This window comes from Rhincodon typus, chromosome 13, assembly GCF_021869965.1.
Source record: "Rhincodon typus isolate 14 chromosome 13, sRhiTyp1.1, whole genome shotgun sequence".
Taxonomy (NCBI): Eukaryota; Metazoa; Chordata; class Chondrichthyes; order Orectolobiformes; family Rhincodontidae; genus Rhincodon; species Rhincodon typus.
In genome coordinates, this window is record NC_063344.1 from 5,631,093 (window position 1) to 5,648,219 (window position 17,127).

The window sequence follows — 17,127 nt, forward strand, 5'->3', positions numbered from 1 at the left end:
GACTACTGCCTTTTGCAAGTACTGAGAATACGCATGTAAAATTTTAAAATTGTTTTTAATTCACATTCTGCCAACGCCAAAAGAATGATAATTTGAACAGTTGTTTGATGATGTAAACTGCTGGAAGGTGTACTTCTGCTGCCGAATTTCTCAAAAGTTTAGGTGGAAAAGCTATGCCAATAACAAACAAATTTGTGAACAATCTGTATCTGATATTTGGTATGTAATAAAGACACAATTAAGTTTTGTCTTTTGAAAGGCTAATGCACAACATTGTTTAATAAATGTTGTTACTATATGCTTTGTATTAACATCTCTTGCTTTGGAATAGCAAGATTCAGGTTTGTATTTGTAATTGTATCCCGATTTTGTTTTTGTCATTAAAGTAAAGCATCAGGTGGTTACATGGAAGAAAGCTGAATTGCTAGGTTTACCATTATGGAGAGGTGTGTGCAATTTCATGTGGCCAAACATCAAAAAGGGAAATTTCATCAACATTTTCTGGAAATTCCTCAGAGTTATTCCTGCTACACTGCCATTACCTTATGAAAGTGTGGCAGGAACTCCAGGAATATTTCAGCCCACATTACATAGAAAAGGTAAATGCAAAATCTACAAAATAGGATATTAATTACTCTACGTGCTCAATGTCATAGTCATCTGTCAGGTAAATGGCTCAATTTTGTGGAAATATCCTTCTATTGACCAAAAGCACTGTTCAAGTTTGTGGTGTTAGCTAGCTGAATGCAGACAGCTTCAAGTTTACTACAATTTAGACACAAGGGAGAAATTAGATTGGAACAATGTCAAACTTTCTGTCCATAACAAATATGCATTGTGAGAAGGGACAGCAATACATGGTGTTAAATCTTTGCTGTGCTAAGTAAGTGAGCAAAATTTCAGAAGATTACCTCCAGTAGTGTTGGTTACAGTAAGATGATTCAGCATATTTTCTGGAACAAGATGTAGAGGGAGGGGTAGCCTTCATTCTCCTGACTCATGTGGGGTAGGATTGAAAATAAAGAAGAAGGTGAGGAATAAAATAGGAGCAAGAAGACACATGTAGTTAGTCAAGAGCAGAACCAAATAAAGACCCACAGCTTTGGCTGATTATATCAAAATTAAGTAACGTTTGCAATTTAATCATCTCAAACCATTTTGGGTTGCTCAATTGGTGGAAATCACTTTCTTCCAATTAAACAACATTTCATTTGAATCCACTGAACAATTTTGCTGCATTCATGTGGTTTATGATTAGTTGAGAAGGAGTGAATCAGCTCCTCTCTCTTCAACCTTCTCAGTTGTCTGCAACAAATACTTTATGTTCTTTTCAACACAAGACTATACTTCTCTGTAACACAAATGTCTTTACCTGAGTCCATCGTGTCAGGAAGGAATCTGTTGGAAGGTTTTCATCAATGAAAGAAAAAGCAATTTTATTATCTGCTAACCTTGGGAAAATAATAGACACAAAGACACTCAGGTACAAAGAAAAGTAGGGATAGTATCCAATACAAAAGAGTTTAAATCCTCAAGTGTCATTAAGGTGTGAAGGTTTTAACTCGAGGCTACAGTAGTTTAAGGTCTTGCATCCTTAGCAGTAGTGAACATCTCAGATATCCTTCAGTTCTCTGTAACCAGGCATTTCTCCTCAGTTTATGTTGTCACTGAATACTTTTTCTGCTTGAGAGCCTGAGAAGAAAATCTTTGTCCAACATCTTTCAGTCACAAATCCATCTCCTTTGCTCTATCATAGAATCCCTACAGTGTGGAAGCAGGTCATTAGGCCCATTGAGTCCACACTGACCCTCTGAAGAGCACGCTCACCCAGTCTCATGCCCTCACCCTATCCCAGTAACCCTGCATTTCCCCATGGCTAACCCACCTAGCCTGCACATCCTTGGACACTATTAGTTAATTTACCATGGCCAGTCCACCTAAGCAGCACACCTTTGGACTGTGAGAGGAAACCTGGAGCACCTGCAGGAAACCCATGCAGACATGAGGAGAATGTGCAAACACCACATAGTCACTCGCTAAAGGGAGGAATCAAACCCAGGTCCCTGGTGCTGTGAGGCAGCTGTGCTAACCACTGAGCCACCATGCTATCCATGCAGTTACTTGAAATACAAGATTGTTTTTATGCAACCTGCTAGCACAGGTTATGTTGTTCTATTTGCTAATAGTAGATGCTGTTCCATCTCCAGAATGTGGAAATTTGCATAAAGGTATAAGTTAAATCTCTGACTCGGTCATCTGCAGCTCTTGCTATTTCTGAGATGTTAGTGCTTCATGGCTTTTGATAAATGTGAATTTTGGCTCAGTCTGTCTTTATCTTACATTGGATCCATCATGGACCCAACCTGATTGGCACCACATCCACAGACATTCAGTTCCTCCACTATCTACAAGCACTGCAGAAATTCATCAAGGGTCCTTAGACAGCACCTTCCAAACCCAGGATCAGAAAGACAAAGGCAGTAGACACATGGGAACAACACCCCCTGAAAATTCCCCTCCAAGCCACTCACCTTCTTGACTCGGAAATATATCACTATTCCTTCAGTGTCGCCGGAATTCCCTCCATCAGGGCATTGTGGGTCTACCTACAGCATATAGGCAACAGCAGTCTAAGAAAGCAGCTCACCACCACCTTTGCAAGGCCAACTAGTGATGAATAATAAATACCAGCCAGTGACACCCACATCCTACACATAAATAAAACAGACAATGGCGAGGCGATTGCATGATCAGCTTAAATCAGTGTTTTCTTTTAAACTATTTTAGTCCACATAACTCCCAGATTAAAATCAGATGAGGAAATTTGAAAATTGATAGTTCAAATTTCAATTTCAAATTTAAACAGGAAAGTGAAAGCCTAGTCTTATTATTGCTGAACTGTCAATCAGAGACCCAGGTAATGTTCTGAGGACCCTGGTCTGAATCAGGTGACAGAATTTGAATTCAGTGTAAATCTGGGATTAAGAGTCTAATGGTGACCATGAATCCATTGCTGATTATCAAAGAAGCCCATCTGGATCACTAACGTCCTTCAGGAAAGAAAACTGCCATCCTTATCTGACCGGGCCTACATGTGACTCTGGACTCACAGAAATGTGGTTGATTCTTAATTGCCCTCCTCTGGGCAATTAGGGATGGGCAATAAATACTGGCCTAGCCAGCGATGTATTTATTCCGTGAATGAATAAAAAATATCATTATTGTGACAAAATAAACAACCCTGTTCTTAATGCAGCCAAATAGCTGTCACCTTGATCCATTCAAATAATTTAATCCTTCAGTTAATCAATTAATTTGTAATCAGTTGAATATTAAATATTGAGAGTATTGTGGTGTTTTATGATAACCCAGGGACCAGACAATCATCTTGTGTAGCTTCCAGAGTGCATCTGCAAATTATTTTAGTAATATCTTCTAAAGAGATTGATCTTCAACTGTCTCATAGATAATTGATCAGTTAAAGGGAAAACCTTGCAGTAATTGGAATCAATTAATGTTTTCCCCTCATTGAGAGTTCATTAATTGCTGAAAGAAGTTGGAGGGGTGTCCTATGAGTGGAAATTGATTGAAGGGAGGGTCACTTTGCCCCCTATACCCCTCCCCGAGAATGGTTTGTGCCACACCCCTTGAGGAGGTGAGGGCCAGACATCAGTCCCTCAGTCCTGTCCACAAGACTGACCAGTCTGATCTTGGAATTATTATGATGTAGGAGAGGTCTGTTTCGCCTATCATGTCTGCACTGGATTTCAAAATGAGCATTATGACTTTGTGCCATTCTGCAGCCTACTCCCTGTAATCTTGCACATTGCGTCTGTTCAAATTATCAATGTCCTTGATTATCTGGATCAAACCTATCTTCACCACTCTTCCAGGTAGTGCATTCCAGGCCCAAATTACTAAGAATTACATTCAAACCCAGACCAGACTGTGGCTGAGGATGAGCTGGGAAGTCAAAAATGACGTCAACATCCTGGAATTCCCTTCCTAAGGGCATTGTGGGTCAACCTACAGCACCTGGACTGCAGTGGTTAAAGAAGGCAGCTCACCACCACCTTCTCAAGGGGGCAACTAGGGACGGGCAATAAATGCTGGCCCCGCCAGAGATAAACATACCCTCCGAGTGAATAAGAAAACCGAGGGAGGGTTTGTGAGGGGTTCGGAAGTGGGCTTTGGAGGCCTGGTGGGAAACAACACCTGGGTGGTGTGGTGCTCCCAATGCACACAGGATGCCCTTGAGGGATGTGCCAGCCCCCACCCAAACCTCCTCCCCTTCCTTTTCACCTTCTAAATAAAGTAATTTATAAATAACGTCTGACTCCACAGACTCGGCCCCTCGTAACCAGCACAGTCCTAACTACAATGCACCCCACCTGCCCATGCCAACCTTGTTATGGTGTATATTATATTCAGGTCACTTAGATTATTAACAGTCCCGTCATCCCAGGATTTAATTGAGTGAGCCTATGCTGCACTCCCTCTATGGCAAAGATATCCTTCCTTAGGCAAGGGGACACAAAAAACTTTTGCAGATTTAGTCTCATCAAGGTTGTATAGAATAAAAGGAAGACATTTATATTCTATACTCAAACCCTTTAGTCATAAAGGCCAATATACCATTTTCTTTCTCATTTGCTTGCTGCGCCAGCATGTTAGCTTATGCAGAAAGGACATTTAAGTCTCAAATTACTTAGATGTTATTTCTGATAGAAATGTATTTAATTTGCATTATATTCAGCATGGCAAACAATTAGAATACCAAGAGATCACTTGGTAGTAAAAGATAATGTTTCTTTATCAGAATGTTCTTTTTTATCAGAAACCAAGTGCATCCTCTGAAATCCTTTTTTATGTTTCTGTCTGATTTCAATTTTAGTTGACATTTCATTGATGACACTAAATGTTTTTGATTGGAATGGAAAATCTGGAACAAGTTATTGTTCGAAGTTGCTGATAAACTGAATTATTGTTAATTTTGAATAAATATAAAAATTTAGGAAGAGTTTATGATGACAGCAAATGGATAGAAAACACAAGCTCATTTTAATTACAGTAAATGTCAGTGTATTCTGATAATATCTGGCCTGGGGCTGTCAAGAGTTCTAACATAGATCGATAAGAAAGTGTCCACTTCCTACCTCAAGATTATCATTTCTTGTGGAAAGAATGTCATATGGATAACATTATTCTGTTCACAGAAATGCAATTTTAATACAATATTTTAATTAATAAATTCAAATAAATACTTATTAATTTTAAACTTATTACAGCAGTTGCTAAAAAAAATGCCATCCATTAAACAGGAAAGGAAAACCAATAGAATTTCCTTTTACCTTTTCAGTTCCTCAGGACAACCAAAAGCACTTTACAGCTGCCTTTTGAAGTGTGGTCACTGCTGTAACATATCAAATTACTCTTGCACTGTAAACCAAGATGTTACTTTCTGAAAGAAATACGTCCAATTTACGTTGTAATCAGAGATGGCATATGACAAACCATATTAGAATACAAAAAAGGTTATTCAGTGGTAAAAGATGATGCTTTTATCAAGAAATGTTTGAAATCCTTTATGAAAAGGAAGTTTTATTTGCAGCGCTGTCTGATTTACACAAAGTAGGATCCCACAAACAGCAGGAAGCAAATAATGGAATAATCTGTTGTAGTAATGTTGAGTGAGGTATAGATATTGACCAGGATTGTAGGGATAACTTCCTTCTCTTCTTCAAGACTTTTGCAATGAGAAGTTGGCTGAATCCTTAGTTTAAAATCTCACTCGAAAGAGACTGGAGGCTCGTTAAGAAAAACACTAATATTTGGTGGAACAGCTTTGATCAGCTTTGAACTTGGAAATATCAAGGAGTCAAAATAGTAAATGCTGAAACTTGCCAAGTTACTGATTGCTAATTTGGTTCCATTATAAGATCAACCTCTGTAACTCCTGCACACCAAGTGCTGATTTAGACAAAAGTGAATTAACGTGAAGCGTTAGCCTGGCTTTCCTCTCTCCACAGACGTTGTCTGACTTATTGTCTTATTTCCTGCACTTGATATTTTTGTTACAAACTGATTGTCTAGGTGCATCTAATTCCTTTTACCTTTTCTTCTTCTGTGCTCATCAAGATAAAGCATGCTTGTTATGAAGAATTTAACCAGTTATTGCACTTAACGACATCACACAATGTGTGGGTCAGATAGGTACAGAGAAATCTCTTTACATGCAACCTCAACTGGAACTGAGTCCTTTCTTTGCAGGAAGTAACTTTTCTTTATTATTCACTTGTAGGACATGGGCACTGCTAGCTGGGTCAGCGATTATTGCCTGATTGCCCCTGGGATGTTAGAGTCAACCACTTTGCTGTGGGTCTGGAGTCAAATGTAGGCCATACCAGGTAAGGACGGAGTTAGACAAGTTAGGTAAATGGGCAAATGCATGGCAGATGCAGTATAATGTAGATAAATGTGAAGTTATCTACTTTGGAGGCAATAACAAGCAGGTAGACTATTATCAGAATGGCGATTGATTGGGAAATGGGAAGGTGTAACGAGACCTGGTTGACGTTGCACATCAGTCACTCCGAGTAAACATTGCAGGTGCAGCAGGCAGTACAGAGGGCAAATGGTATGTTGGCCTTCATAGTGAGATGAGTTGAGTACAGGAACAAGGATGTCCTGCTGCAATTATATAGGGCATTGGTGAGACCACACCTGGAACATTGTGTGCGGTTTTGGTCTCCTTATCTGAGGAAGGATGTTCTGGTGATGGAGGGAGTGCAATGAACGTTTACCAGACTGACTCCTGGGATAGCAAGTCTGATGTATGAGGAGAGGCTGGATTAGTTAGGACTGTATTCACTGGAGCTTAGAAGAATGAGGGAGATCTCATAGCAACCTGCAAAATTCTAACAGGGTTAGACAGGGTAAATGCAAGAAGGATGTTCCCAATGACTGGGGAGTTCAGAAGCAGGGGACATGGTTTAAGGATAATAGGTAGGCTATTTAGGACAAAGATGAGGAGAAATTGCTTCACTCTTTAGCCTGTGGAATTCTCTTCAACCATCTCCATATTGAGTGGTGGACCAATCTTGATAAGCTGAATTATCTACTTCTGCTCCTATATTTTATATTTCTATATTAACAGTTCATTTACCTTGCCCATTATCTACTGAATATGTAAGCTAGCTTCTTGTGACACTATGCATTTAGGTCCTTAAATCCCCCTGTGCTGCTGCTTTCTGCAGTCTTTCTCCATTTAAATACTATTGAGTTCTTCTATTCTTCCTGCCAAAGTGCATAACCTTATATTTTCTCACATTATGTTCCTTCATGCCAAGTTTTCACTCACTCACATAATATGTATATATCGCTCTATTGACTCCTTGTATCATCCTTACTACTTGCCTTCCCACCTACCTGCAAACTATTTACAGAGATAGCACACTGGATGAAGTATAGTTTTTTGGGGCCTCTGACACTAGCTGCCTGTAGGCTGAGCAGTGGTCTTTATAACAAAGAATGTTGGAATATAGGATGCAGGAGTAAGCCTTTGGGTCCTATAAGCTTGCTTCAGCATTCAGTAAGATCATGGTGCATCTGGATGAGGTCTCATCTCACACTCTCCTGGCTGTACCCTATAATCCCTGACTCCCTGCATTCTTCTTCTTAGGCAGTCCCTCAGGATCGAGGATGGCCACTTTCCAGTCTGAAGTCCTGAGGTGAATAAACATTCCAATACCAAATCCACAGACCCTGCCCCTAGCACATTTTCACATGACCCAACCACTATTTGCGTTTGGCTTCTATTTGGGCCTGTGGGAGGTGTTCAAAAACATTGGCACCTTTGCTGATGCTTTGTCTCCAGTTTAGTGTGATCTTGGTGAAGAGATTCCTACAGTTGGTGTGAGTTGCAATTTTTCAGTAAAGCTTTGAGGGTGTCCTTGAAATATACCCCCCTGCCCTCCAGGTATCTGCTAACCGAGACACAGCTCTAAATAGAGAGCTTGCTTTGGGGGTTCTATGTCATGTACCTCTGGACAACATGGCCAGACCATTGCAGTTGTATAACAGTAACCAGTGTCTCAACGCTGGGAGTATTGGCCTGAGAGAGGGCACTGATACTGAAATACTTTGTGCCAGTGAATTTGCAGGATTTTGTAGGGTCTCACTGTTGATATTGCTCCAAGGATTGAAGGTGTCTTGCTGTACATTGCCCACATATCTGATAGACACAGGAGTGTAGATAACATCTATCACCCTGTAGACCATGCACTTGGTGTTGGGTCTGAGAACTTTGTGATCGAAGACTCTTTCCCCCCCTCAAATGGTCAAAGGCTGTGCTGACCCTCTGGGGGTGACTTACTGAGAGGTGGCACCCAAAGTATGATCCACATTGTACAATGGCTCTCCTATGGCCTTGATAGATTGGACAGGAGAAAGTCAGCCCAAAGAAGAAGAGGACAGTTATCCCATCTCCTGGAGAGATAAGCCAGAAGAAGAACATTGACTCACTCAGGCCGGCATTACCCATGTTTTAAAGCCAGGGTTCCTGGGCTATGGTAGCAGTGTGATGTCCTGGTCTGTCTTTGTTGGTGCTGTCTATGAGGGCCCAATGTTCCAGATCCCAGAGCTCACTTTGAGATGTGGAAGATGCTTGTCCATGAGCTCTATTAACGTGGGGCTGCCCTGGCAGTGCCAGGTCTCCCTCCAATGGCAGAGACCACACACCATCCCACATGGGTTGTTTGTCCCAGTCCTGAGCTGGCAAACTGTGAGGTAGCAAAGGCTGGATGGAGTCCTGATCCAGTGAATAGCTGTGTGGAAACTTTAATTCCTTACAATTTTACAAACTTCAGGTATGGCCTGAAGAACCCAACCATGAAACCTCTCTCCTGTAAAATTTACAGGCCATACGTATTTTTAAAAAAAAACCCAACAAGAAATTTCCTCATTACTGCTCCAATGCTACATCCTGGGCATCACCAATTCTCTGCCATACCAGTCCCCCATCCAGTTCACTGATTTTCCCCCTACTCTGCTTTTACAAATACCCCCCAAGACCCCCTCTTACAGCTTCTTCTGCCTTCCCTACTCTTACAGGTTGCCCCCCCCACCCCAATCACCCTGGCAGATCCTCCCTCTTCTTGGCTTTACAGTCTGTCTGCCCAGCTCCTGGCTCTTACACATCTTCTTGCCTATCTCTCCCACTACAACCACCCGCACACTCCACAAACCCCACCCTGTTCTCTTGAAGTTCTCACCAAGCGATCACAATAACTTACCACTTTCGAAATAGGTTCCCAGTGGGAAAAAAGCATTGGAAACCCTGCCCTCCACAGTGTGCTGTTATCTTGATGCAGCTATCTTTGATGTGGCACCTTATTCAGTTGCTTTTCATAAATTCAGATAGACACTTTTGCTAGTTTCACTCTAAACACCATGAATGTTATTTCTTCAATAAACTCCAACAAATTAGATGTTTGCGATCTCATTTTTACAAAGTCATGTTGGCTCTGCATGATCAAATCATCATTTTCAATAATAAAAGTCTGTTAAATTGTTATGTTATGAAAAAATTCTAAAGGAATTAAACTCTTCTAATCAGCAAACAGCAGCTTGTAGTGTATTTAATTCCGTTGTTAGAAACCGCTAATGAAATCACATTCAGAGAAAAAGTTTGGAATTCAAGACCACATAGTCCCATAATTTAGCTGGAAGGTTTTTAATTATTGAAATGAAAATTTGTACTGCTACCTCTTTTAATTAGAGAACATTTTTAAAATGAGTACCTACATCCTTGTATTGGTTGTTAGCCTTATCAAATTTCAGCTTTGTACATTATTGGATTTGATGCTAAATTATATTGTGGAGAAAAGATTATTGCAAAGTGGAAATGAAAGATGTTTTAAGTGTTGTTTTGAATGTTCCGCTTAATATTGTGACAGAAGTTCAGACAGCTCATTACTTGACTCTGTAAAAATGAGAATTATACTGATCCTTTACTTGTAAATGCTGTAACTTTTTCCCAGGGATTATAGTCAAATTTGGAAGCAGAAAACAACTCTGTAACTCCTCAGCATCAGATTTACCTGGTGAGATGGATTTGGAATGTCATGAGCTGTCATTTGAAGAGCACTTTGTACATGGTACAGCATGATCAGAATTGCGTGTAAATGTCATCCTGGGCAGGTTAACCAGTTCCATGTCTTGATACAGCTGCAGGGAACAGGGCTTCACAAAGTGATGGCCATCAATAAGAACACACATCCAAGAAGCGTTATGGAGGTGAAAATCCTGAAATCGCTTAAGAAACATTTAGATAAATCAATATGAGGAGTGTCTGATCATTGTGATTGGATGCATGGAAAGCTAATACGACTTTCTGAAACAAATTGCTGGAGAAACTCAGCAGGTTGTGGGAAGAAAGCAAAGATAATGTTTTGAATCTGGTGACTTTTCTTCAGAACTAATATGGCCCTACTCATCTGTAGGCAGCTTTTGGTGACTGAGGTTTGGAAAATCGAAAATGACATTGTACATTTTGTAGAAATGTACAAACCAGTAAATGCAATAACATTTGGAACACTTTAAGTAAAGCTGTGGGTGTAGAGAGGGTTCAGTCAGCTTCAGTTGGCTCATTGGCTGAATGTGATGCCAAGTGATACTTGCATTCAATTCCCACACAATTCACTTTCTAAACCTAAGGCATGGTTCCCCTCCAGTTAAATTACCATCAGTCACCTCCCTCCAATGAGCCAGTAGCCCTATGATCCAGTAGGACTATGGTGGCCTTGTATTTTTCTTAATGCTCTCATGGTCAGGAGCATCACTGGCTGTATTGGCACTTATTGCCCACTTCTAACTGTCCTTGTGAAAATGATGCTAAGCTGCCTTCTTAGACCACTGCAGTCCATGAACTGTAATTAGATACGCAATGCAGTTAGGGAGAGTGTTCAAGGGTTTTGACCCAGCGACAGTGAAGGGACGGCGATATATTTCCAATTCAGGATGGTGAGTGACTTGGAGGGGAACTTGCAGATGGTGGTGTTCCCATATATCTGCTGCTCTTGTCCTTCTAGATGGAAGTGGTCATGGGTTGGGAAGGTGCTGTCTGAGGGTCTTTGGTGAATTTCTGCAGTGCATCTTGTAGACAGTACACACTGCTGCTACTGAGCGTCGGTGGAGGAGGGAGTGGATGCTTGTGGATGTAGTGCCAATCAAGTGGGCTGCTTTGTCCTAGATGGCATTCCACAACTGACTAAAAAAAATCCTGGAATACCCTGGAAGATTAAGTATCGCTGCACCTTGAAGGGATTAATTAAACCAGGAGCAGTGAAAGTTCCAAGCGATCATTTCTAATTTCTGCTCATATAGTCTCACTGGACAATGCCCCAGAAATATCCTCTCCAATTACAGCAGTCATGTTTTTCTTAATCAAAAATGCCACTCCCCCTCCTGTCTTGTCTCCCTTTCTATCCTTCCTATAGCATCTAAAACCAGGAACATTAAGCTGCCAGTCCTGTCCTTCCCTCAGCCAACTTTCTGTTAACAGCTACAAGATCCCACTCTCATTATCCCATACATGCCCTGAGTTTGAGCCTGCTCTGTTATTTGATGCGATCCTGGCTGATCTCATCTCAGCCTCAACTCCACTTTCCTGCCCCCTCTCCATAACCTTCAACCTATTACGGCTTAAACATAACCTTCAACCCATTGCTGCTTAAACATAACCTTCAACCCATTGCTGCTTAAACATCTATCTGTCCCCTCCTTCAATTTATTTTGTGTCCCAGCATCCACTGCACTCTGAGGGAGTGAATTCCATAGATTCATAACCCTTTGTCCTGGATGTCCTGCACTTCCCACGTAGATGTGACGGTCAAGAAGGCACAACAACGCCTCTTCATCCTCAGGCAGCTCAGGAAGTTTAGCATGTCCATAAGGTCCCTCACCAACTTCTACAGATGCACCATTGAAAGCGTACTGTCTGGGTGCATAATGGCCTGGTATGGCAACTGCTCTGCCCAGGACCGTAAGAAACTACAGAAGGTGGTGTGCACAGCCCAGACAATCACAGAAGCCAACCTTCCATCCATGGACTCCATTTACATGGCTCAATGCCACGGAAAGGCAGCCAACATCAAAGACCCATGAGACTCCAGTAATGATCTCCTACAACCTCTTCCATCAGGCAGAAGATACATAAGCCTGAACACATGCACCAGCAGATTCAGGAACAGCTTCTTCCCAGCCATTATTAGGCTGATGCATGGACTCTCTAGCCTAAAATAACGCTGGTCTTGCTAACATTGATCTCGCCTAGCGCACGCCTTGTGCAATGTAACCTGTATGCCTCTGTCTAAGTTTTTTTGATCTGCACATCCTTGCTCACTATGATCTACTTGTACCACTCATAAACAAAGCTTTTCACTGTACTTCGGTAGAAGCGACAATCAATCAATCAATCAATTTTTGAGAGAAATAATTTCTCCTTATTTTTGTTTGAAATCTGCCACCCCTTATCTTAACTATGACCTCTTATTCTCGGTCACCCCAAGAGGAACTTTCTCTCAATGTCTACTTTGTCAATCCCCTTTAGCATCTTATACACCATCTATCTTGTATCTTGTAGTCTAATAGCATTTATTTCTTTGTGATCTTCAAAATGGTTACACTCTTATTCCTGCCAATCTAAATATTTTGAATATGTTGTTATTAGCTCATGTTCGTCGTGAGACAGGTAGATGGACATATAGATGGACAAGCAAGACAAGTGGACAGCGTTTCCTGCCAGAAATAGTTAGATGTTCCTCCTAAACTGCTGGTTTGTAAAGTTAATATTGATGGGCAAGAGTGAAAGGAATCTGACAGGTGATTTCCCATGAGCTAAGACAATAATATAGAAAAAATGCAAATAGCAGAGATGAAGCAAGTGAATCAGTTATTACTCATGACAGTGAACATGACTTTTGGGAGTGAAGAAAGAAAACATTGATTTAATAATATATTCTGGGATGAAACTGCTGTATATACTGACCAATTGTTGGGATGCGGCATCTCAAAAACACTATCAGAAAATGACAGCAGCGTAGAAACAAGCAGTTAGATGTATCAAAGAGTTTACCACATTGATTTAAGTTTTGATCCAATCTATCTCCCAGATTCTGTTGAGCTTATATGACGGCAATCCATTTCAAACAAGGTTGTCAGCCTAACTAGGATGTTTATCTAAAAAAAACTTTATTAAATAAGTATCTAGTGATAGAACATAGAACAGCTCAGTGTAGGAACAGGCCCTTCATTCCACCGTGTCTGCACCAATCAGAATGCCATTCTAAACTAATCCCATCTATTTGCACATGGTCCATATCCCTCTGTTCTCTTCCTGTTCATGTGTCTGTCTAAACATTGCTATCATATCTGCTTCTACCACCTCCCCTGGCAGTGTGTTCCAGACACCTACCACCCTCTGTGTAAAAAACCTGCCTCACACATCTCCCTTAAACTTTCCCCGTCTCACCTTATACCTATACCCCTCATATTTGACATGTCCACCCTGGGTAAAAGACTCTATCCAACCACCCTACCCATTCCTCTCATAATTTTATATGGTTCTGTCAGGTATCTCCAATGTTCTAGCAAAAAAATTTCCAAGTTTGTCCAATTTCCCCTTATAGCTCATACACTCCAATCCAGGCAACGTCCCGGTAAACACGAGTTGCTGGCAAAGCTCAGCAGGTCTGGCAGCATCTGTGAAGAGAAATCATTTCAAGTCCAGTGACCGTTCCTCAGAACTTATGGTAGCTAGGAAAATGTTGGTTTATATGCAGAAGATAGGGTTGGGGGAGGGGGTCAGGAGTAAATGATAGGTGGGGATAGAGCCCAAGGAGAGAGAAGAACAATTGGACGGACAAAGGAGTGGGTAACGATCTAGTGAGGAGGGTGAATTGCTGTTAATGGAGACTGTTAGTGGCTAACAATAGGCAGTGTGTAATGGCAGACTATGTGACACAAGGCCTGATGTGTGGGGAAGGAGGCTAGGACACAGGAGATTCAGGCCCTAGAATTATTTAACTCGATATCGAGTCTGGAGGACTGTAGCGTTCCCAAGCGGGAAATGAAGTGTTGTTCTTTCAGCTTGCACTGAGCTTTGTTGGAACACTGCAGAGATGTTGGCCAGGGAACAGGGTGGTGTGTTAAAGTAGCAGACAACTGGAAACTCAGGGTCTTTTTTGCGAGCAGAACATAGACGTTCTGTGAAGCGGTCAACCAGTCTACGCTTTGTTTCCCCAGTGTAGAGGAGACCACATTGTGAGCAGTGAATGCAATAGACTAGGTTGTGCTAAACCTCCTGTAAGCCTCTTTTGCACCCTCTTCAAAGCCTCCAAATCCTTCCCATGGTGTGGCAACCAGAACCACAAACAATACTCCAAATGTTGCCTAATTAAAGTCTTATGTAGCTGCAACATGACTTGCCAATTTTTATGCCCAATGCCCCGATGATAGTGCGTGACCTTGTGAATTGATCATTGTAGGGACCATAGGTCTGGCAGCTTCTGAGAGAAAACACGTGTTAGCATTTGAGTTCAGCGACCCTTTGTCAGAACTGTATTAACTCTGCTTTCACTGCACAGAAGCTGCCAGACGTGTTGAATTTCTCTAGCAACTTCTATTTTCTGATATTTATTTCTTTGTTCTACATAAGGTAATTTTCATGGTAATATGGGTAAATGATCCATTTCTTCAAAACAACATGTTTTATATTCTTGTGATAATTGGTGCTGAAGTTTGCGCATACCACGGAAGATGAAGTTATGGAATTGATTTCTTTATGTTCGGGCTCTGGGCTGAAAGTTGGTTGGTGGAATAGAAACCTCCTTTGGTCCATGGGCTATATGATCTTCTGTGAAATAACTTTCAATGGGCAAACTCAAACTTCTAGATCACAGGAACCCATAGAACGACCCAATCCCGAATTTCACACCAAAACGCCAAATGATCAGATTTTGCTATCACTGGGGAAGTGATGGCTTTGTGGTTTAATTGGTAGACTATAAATCCAGAAACAATATCTGTCCATTAATCCAGAAACTCAGGTCATGATCTGGGGACCTGACAGATGGTGGAATCTGAGCTCAATAAAAATCTAAAATTAAGTCTAATAATGACCATGAAGCCATTGCTAATTGCTGGGTCACTAATGACTTTAGGGAAGGAAATTGCTGACCTTACCTGATCTGGCCTACATGTGACTCCAGAGCCACTGTAATGTGGTTGACTCTTAATAACTCTCAGGGCAATTGGGCTGAGCAAAAATTTCTGGCCCCACCAGCAATATCTTTTGAAATAATAAAAAGAGAATAATGAGGCTAAACGGCATGTGCTGTTAATTATATGCAGTTGCAACTTTAGATGAGGGACACACTGTGCCAAAATTTATTTCTCAATCAATACCTAAACTAGACAATCTGGTTATTTATTTAATTGTTGTTTGTAGGAGCTTGCTGTGTGTAGGTGAGGAGGTGTCCTGCGTGAGTGAACAGAGGGCATGCAGAGCTAGTGATGTTGGATCTATCCTGTCGTTTACTCCCTACCCCACCCACCTCCCTATTTTCTGCATATAAACTGACGTTTTCCCAGCCACCATCAGTTCTGAGGAAGGGTCACTGGACCCGAAACATTAACTCTGTTTTCTCCTTCACAGATGCTGCCAGACCTGCTGAGCTTTTCCAGCATCTTTGTTTTTGTTAGTGATGTTGGAGGTTGGGCTCAGTGACAGTGAGTGAGGGAAGATGCTGATGGTAATAGTGAGTGTGTTGGGAGGGTGGGTGCAGGAAAAGAGATAGAGTGAGTGTGAGGTGTTGGAGAGGAGATGGTGGCAGAGTGGAGGAGGACATTGACCTTCTTCCTACAGCACTGGGCATTCCTCCAGGTAACTGAGACTGCACTGACCCAGGCAGCAAACTCAGGCCAGGTTTGGCCTTGGCCTGGTGTCATGGCCTCCCTTCCTGGTCCTGGGGGAGGAGGAAGTCCCACCTCTGCCCCACCCGCTTCGGCAGGAGTGCCAGGTCCCTGCCCGCTGAGCTGCCATGTCCAGGGAAAATGTCAGGAACCGTTCAGGGCGGCTCCAGACTGGCAGTGATCGTCCAAGGGCACAACAGGCTTTTAAAGGTGGCACAGGTACAAGGTGAATTCTGGAATATCCAGCAGTAGTGAGTTTTCTCGGGAATGGTACATGGGTGAGACTGGGCTGAATTGGACAGAAGGATCACCATAAGGTAAGGGCGGGTAATTATTGAGGTAGGTTTGGTAAGATATAGTGAGAAACTCACTCGGTCTCACAGTGAGAACATTTGACACAACTTGAACTTAGCCAAAAAGTGCAAGTTTGAGCCCTATGAAAGTATAGAATGCATTCCAAGTGGCTGTAGAAGTTGAATCAAATACCATATTCATTTTTGCAGCAGCAACGGGAGCAGTGAGAGCGAGGACCAGGGGGCTGCCGGGAAGGTAAGTTAATCGTTTAAAAGCTTACCTCGTGGAATCAGCGGCCTCCATTTTTGCAGCAGCAACGAGAGTGATGACCAGGGGTCAGCCAGAAAGGTAAGTTAATCCTTTAAAAACTTACCTCGTGAATAGGTGGAGTGCACGCTGAGCAGGAGCGGACACAGGACGGCTGAGTAAGTGAGGTAATATATTTGGGCGGTTGCTTTACCCAAAACACTACCTAGGTAGTGTCTCCCACCCATCCTCCTCCTCTAACCAAAAAAAAAGGTTCTGAGCGCCGATTTGGTAAGGTTACTATTTTTTTTCAGAATTCAGAACAGTGGGAATGGATGTTAGGGCAGTTGCATGCTCCTCCTGTAGAATGTGGGAGGTAAGGGTCACCACTAGTGTCCCCACTGACTTCATCTGCGGGAAGTGCACCCAACTCCAGCTCCTCGGAAACCATGTTAGGGAACTGGAGCTGGAACTGGATGAACTTTGGATCATTCGGGAGGCTGAGGGGGTAATTGAGAGAAGTTACAGGGAGGTAGTCACACCTCAGGTACAGAAAAAAGGTAGATGGGTTACAGTCAGGGGACGGAAAGGGAACAGGCAGACAGTACAGGGATC